Source organism: Accipiter gentilis, chromosome Z (assembly GCF_929443795.1).
Source record: "Accipiter gentilis chromosome Z, bAccGen1.1, whole genome shotgun sequence".
Classification (NCBI taxonomy): domain Eukaryota; kingdom Metazoa; phylum Chordata; class Aves; order Accipitriformes; family Accipitridae; genus Astur; species Astur gentilis.
This window is the reverse complement of record NC_064919.1, coordinates 17375746-17382498: the sequence shown is the minus strand read 5'-3', so window position 1 is coordinate 17382498 and position 6753 is coordinate 17375746.

Here is a 6753-nt window from a genome sequence, read left to right as displayed (position 1 = left end):
TCTGAGCTATTGAGTTTGCCCCTTCTTTGGGAAAGGACATGCCACTTCTCATTATCCCAGCAAAAATCCTTATCACGACTGACACCTCCAGATTTGGTCTCATGTAGTGTCGTTCAAGGACCAGAAAGAGGAAACAGTCCCTGCTGGGGAGGCATCTGGGCAAGGCTCTGTAGGGAGCAGAAACACATGGTAGGGTTGGTATGGGGGATTCTCACAGCCTCCCTCATGCTATGTCTGCAAAACCGTGTCACCCTGCTCCTTACCAACAGTGCCTGTGAGGATTGTTCCTTCTGCACGGGAGAGATCATAGGCTATTTGAAAAGTGATCTGTGGAAAACAAATGAACTGCAGAGGTACACTGACATCCCTTTGCTTTTTTCTCCCCTTGCCTAGCTCTTGCTTCCTCTCATTTCATGATATCTGATGCATAGGCATTAATTATTTTCTTGGTACCTTTTAGAGCTATTTACCGTCAACTAGCAGAAGGTGCTTGGTCTGCCCCTGCAGTAAACAAACACAATATGCTTTCTGCCAACTTTCAATTAATAAACTTCCCCCTTTCAGAAATCAGTTGCCTTCTAGGTTTGTACTTCCTGAGGCCTTGCACAGCAAATGACAAACTGGAAAGACTTGTTTGAAGAGGATTTAGGGAGACTATCAAATTTTTGCAGAGTCCTGATTCATGATCCTGTGGCAAACGGAAGATATGACTGGTGAACTTTTGTACTGATAGTCCAGCACTACTGAGTAGCTATGGTTCTTGACTAAGAGGCCTGTACTGGGTTTCTCACCACTGGGCAGTAAAAGTGCTCAACACTCACCTTTTGCTAGGAAAGCTGAATATTAGAAATAACCCAAATAACGGGTAAAAAGCATCTTCTTTCTTTTGTTGAATGCACTGTATGTGGACTGTTACTGTGATATGTTTTTTGGCTTAGAAAGCTGAATTTAGTCTGGAGGAAAACTGTGTTTTGAATTTTCATTTCTCCTATCAGGACAAAACTTCTCTTAGGAAATGTGAACTGTCTTTCAGTGCAAATAGTTTGAGCAAACTTGTCTTGGCAGTAGAGTATACTCTTGCACACTCAGATGTGATTTTTTTCTTGTGCAAAACCCCATTCCTGCTTCCTATTCAGAGCACACATGCGGTAGATGTTGTGAGACAGTGGAACAGCAGTAGACTTTGGTTAAGACTGCTGCTGCAATTTCAGCATCAGTCCCTGTGTAAACCAGTTATTTCCTACCTGCCATTTCCCTCACATGACCTGTGTCTATGTCTTCCCAGAGGCCTTGCAATGGTCTGCTATAGGGGTGTAGCAGAACTTGTTTTATGCCTTTTACAACTTGACAGCCCACATGGGAAAGAGGGTAAAAAGAATGTAGCCCACAATAAGTAGCACATCGGAGATATTCAGGAACTTCTCAAGTGCTCTGACTTGAATTTATGAAATGGACATTTTCTAAGAGATGCTGACATTCAGACCTTGAATTTTTCTGGAGATAAAACAAATTCATCCATCCATCTACCCATCTACCACAGTACAGCTGGATGTCAGGACTGTGCCTGTGTGTGAACCCAGTGCTCCTGAGTCATTAATTCAGGGATGACGCAGGAACTCCCCAGCTAGTTGTCATCAGAAGGGAGAAAATGGACTGGCTGAAAATAATGGAGTCACTTGGAAACAGGTAATAGACTAAACTCCTGGCCACCTTCACAATTAGGTATTTAACTGTATGGTGCAGGAACTTTCCCGGTGGTAACTTTGGTGTTGTCCAGTTCATATGCTTAAAAGTACCACTCAATACCCTGGTTGGACAATCTGATCCTTCCTTCCAAAGACTACCCTAGGTGGTCCTGGCTGCAGAACTAATCAAATAGTAAGTAGTTAAAACACTTGTAAATAGGCATTTTAAGCTATTCATGCAAGAAGGGGTCATGCAGTACAGTCTTTTGTACATTGGTAAGATATTTAAGTCATTTTGTATCTGGTTAATATAATACGTAGTGATGTATTATACATGTGCTTGAGTGGTCACATAGGACTATAGCCAGCTGGGCTATAAGGACTAAGAAGGGCAGAAGTATAAGGAGTCTCACCCCATCCAGCTTGAGATGCTACTGTAGAAACTCTTGCATCAGAGACACCCATCGCCATCCAAATAGCAAGCTACCACCCTATTCAAAAGATTTGATTCCAGACATGAGCATCACCCCATGCCAAGATCCCAACAAATTTGTTTTCCTTCTCAGCAGACTGTCTGTGAGTATCTGTGCAACAGCCCTTAGGTCTTAGTCTTCCATTTTTTCACCTTAACCTAGTACTGATACTTTCAGACATCATGGCTCTCCTGACACAATGGTGTGTACAAAGCTGATGTAGTTCATGAAAGAAATTACAAGGCTCTAGAAGGAGTGGCTTCCTCCACCCTCCCTGCCCCCGCTCCTTTACTTCATAACTAAGATATTTCTGTAGATTTTGTGTTAGAGAAGGCATGGCCAAAATCTTTCCCAATGATGGTAATTTTATAAGAAATGAGGGGGAGAAAAAGAGTCATGTTAAATTCTGCAGCCCTTTTACTATTGTTATAGTTAGCCACCCTCCAAGAAAATGAGACACTATTCTTAAAAGGACCCATGCTGTTGATAAAAACAGCCAGAAAACAAAAAAAAATCCCATCTACTATCTCTCTAAACCAGCATCCTGCTCTGCAGAGGGCCTGAGCCCTCCCAGCTGAGATGGACACCAACTTCTTTCAGCTGACAGTGGGAGCAATGGTGATGCAGTTGGCTGAAGGATAGTCTATGCAGAGTCTGGTCATGTCACCAGGACAACGATGGATGGTGACTGGGGGATGCATTGGTGTCAGCTGTCTCAGTAGCAATTCTGAAAGTTTCTGTAAACCCCTCTCTTATCCTGCCTGGGGGCAGGGACTGACCTGAGCTCAAGTGAAATATCAATAGCCTTGCCTTGCATGCAGCATCTTCAGAGGGTGTATTTCACTTCTAGATACTGAAAATGTTGCTTCGTGCTTCCAAAAGAGCTGGAAGAGGGAAAGGAGGACAGAGCTTTAAAAAGAGACCTGAATGTCTTTCATCATCTGCTAATATGTCTTAACCTAAACTGTATCTCAGAAACAGACAAGTTCAGCTTTTTACAGAGTGTAGCCAGTTGCTTCCAGTTTTCTAATATTTTGTTCAAAAATATGACCCTGCACACGAGACAGTGGTTCTGAGAGAATGCTGGTGCAGGCAGAAATCTCCATTTATTCACAAAAGACATACAAACAGCTCAACAGAGCAGCAGAAACATTTATGTTTTCTTAGCAAATCTCACCTGTTGAGCTGGGGTGAGGTGATTTTGTGTTTAATCACCCTGGCGTTATTATGAAGTGTTTTGAGATTATCTGTGAGGCACCTGAAGAGCTTCATGAACATTTCGTGAGAGTAAAGTAGTTTTATATCTAATCAGTTACAAACAGTAGCTTTATTTTGAATAGTGACCTTCTGCTGATTTGAAAAATGAACTCATTCCACCCTTGGTGATAAAAGAGCATGATTAGAGGGCTCCAAAGCCAAGCACTTAAACAGTTCAGAGTGCTGGAATTATGTCTCCAATCTCATTTGAGCTGCCACTTTATATCTTCTGATACTGGAATTACATGCACACTTGTTTTTCTCTAAAGTGACCCATGCCCATTTGGTGCTTGGTTATATGAGCAGTTATATGACATTTATTTTATCTTCCTTCTTTACCATACACACTTCAAACCCTACTGTGAAAACAGAATAATTAATTTCTTCACAGGCTTTCTAAAGGTGTTTGTCACTATACTGTCTGAGTACCTTAAACACAAAACTTTGTATATTTCTGTGAATTAAAAGGATTATTTATACCTGTTTCACTGATAGAAGGATGATTTTAAGAGCAACTGGAAAAATATGTCTGTTAAAATGTTTGATGATACAAAGTGGTTCACTGTCATGTGCCACATGAAGATGTCAAAGACCAGTTCTTATTGCCTTCAGCTGCAGCTCTGAGGGCTCAGCTCTTCTACATTCCCCCTTGCTCAGTGGCATTTGAAAAAATGTGTCATACACTTAGTGATCTGTAACTCCTGTCACGCACAAACTCTGACGTAGATACCAGAGCTGGAATCCAACTCTTCAGGGCAGTGTTTAACAGTATAAATGAAGAAACCTCCCTGTTATACCTATGGTCATCTGTCTTGTTACACAGTCCTCATCTATCAGCCAAACAGCTTTACACACCGAGGGACCCAGCTAAATCTTTGCAGCTGACCTGATTCTGACTCTGATTTCTGTACACCTTTTTTTTGAATCTTAAGTTGCCTTTCCTGTAGTTCTCTATTTCACCTCTTTTTTCCCATTCCCAGACACTGTGAAAATTATGTCCTGAAAGAAATAATTCAAATAAAAGTAAAAAATATGACTTGACTGTGACCAAATTCCTTGAGAAAAGTGGACTCCTTTACACCAGGTTGGTAACAGCAAAGCGGCCTACATAGCACCCACTTGTAAATGATACCAATTTATTTTCTGAATCACATTACATATTAACATTGCAGCAAACATATGAACACACGTTGAGTTAAAATAAATTAGTTTATATACATTTAAAGTTGATCTTTCTTCAGCTAAACACAAGGTCTTGATCTTAGTCTTCCTGGAATGAGTTAATTTCTCAAGACTACATGCTGAATATTTGTTGTGAGGTAATTTGTATTTTTATGGTGAGATGCATTTTCTTCCACTGCTTTTTTCCTTTTGTTTTGAGAAGATTAATTTAACCATCTAGACATATTGTTGTTTGGGATTTTTTTCTTTAAAATAATAATAAATACACTAGGGAAATTGGTGCCACAGAAAACCGCTTTGTGTCATAGCATTAATACATGTATAAACTTTTTCAGTTTGCTGTTGGACCTGCTGTGCTGTGATTATGCTCTGCAGCATATTTCTGCCTTGACAAAGCATAAAATGCACCTGTTTAATTATATTTCCAAACATGTTTCTATCACGTGCCACCAACATTACATACCTAAGAGGAAACTGGAAGCTGTCTGAGTCCTCTCAGCTGAGTGGCATTGGCATTGCCCTATATATTATATACACACACGTACATATAGATATTTGGTAGATTATGCTGAATTTAACTCAAAGATGTGTCACATGTAAGCAATTTTTTTTTGAATGGACTTCGTTAATCCCACTGAATGTGAGAGTTAGTAGCATCAGGTAGGGCTCCTCAAGGACTAGCTCCAGCTAGAATTGCACATTTTGAGGCATCATGCCTCAGTATGACAGGGGAAAGGTGTATCTTACTCCTGGGTGATCCACCATCGTAAATAATAGAATCATAGAATCATTTAGGTTGGAAAAGACCCTTAAGATCATCCAGTCCAACTGTTAACCTAACACTACCAAGTCCCCCACTAAACCATGTCCCTAAGCACCACATCTACACGTCTTTTAAATACCTTCTAGGGGTACCTCAACTTTCCCTGGGCAGCCTGTTCCAGTGCTTGATAAGAACCCTTTTGGTGAAGAAATTTTCTCTAATATCTAATCTAAACAATATGCCTTGATTTTTTTACTCTTTACCTTGGGGTCTGTTTCTGGCCTGTGTTGGACATGTGACACTGAACTAGATGGACATTTGGTCTGGGCAAGTAAGGCAATCCTTGCAGCTTAGGTTTATAGTGTTATACTAAAGTATTTACTATCTAGGCAAACAATTCGTGCTTCTCTCTTCGTTTCATCTGGTGCAAATAGAGATGCTGTTTAAATACGAAGTCTTCTTTCTATTAGCAAGACATCACTAGCTTCTAGCTAAATCTGGTGAACAAGTCCCATTTCTTATGATTCATTCTGCTGCTAACTATGCCATATGGTTATTTATCTCTTGGTGAACTCTAACAGCTAAGAAATATTTCTCTTTCTTGACAAAAGAGTTAATGCATGTGTCTAATTACACTTCATAATGTATTTCCATGAGACTTCTCCGATGCAGGAAGAAACTACTTGTCATGGCTGACAGATTAGATGTGTTCTTTGGTTAGTTATTAAAGTTACTGGTACTTACTCTGCTTCATCTGCACTATTTTCAGCACCTAACTCCTGACAAAAATTTATGTTGTTCCTGAATTTCTCATTAAATACAATGTTTGAAAAGAGCAGCAGAAGATGTATGTACATCTGGTCAGAAATATTACCATGTAAAAATACCAAAAGTTGTCTGGACAGAGTAGTAACCCTTTAGGAAGTCAATACTGACAGTAATATTTATTAACAATTTTAATAGTAATAATAATAGTGAAAAGTAATAATACTAGTGATAACAATAGTAACAGCCAGTATGACAGGTTTCATTTTGCCTAGGACAGCAGACAGACAGACTGGAGTCTTGGTTTTGGTTCTTTCCTGTTAGGTGATCTATGGGATCTTCAACTTAGGGCTAAAGACTGGTCTGATTTTGGTTAACAAGAATTTTGCCATTGGCTTAGGTGGAGGCAGAGATTCCCTCTTGATCTTTTTAGGCAAAATTTTCCAATGTGTTTATGTGCTATACAAGGCTAAGACCCTATGTCAAAGCTGGGATAGGAGCTCAGGTCCCCTTCAAAGCTTGGAAAGGTGTCAGAGTTCCTAGGTTATTTCTGGCTGCTGGCTTAGGTTATGGAATATTCAGGGTAAAAACAAAATAAAGTAATAATTATTAATTCAGAGGGGTGTGT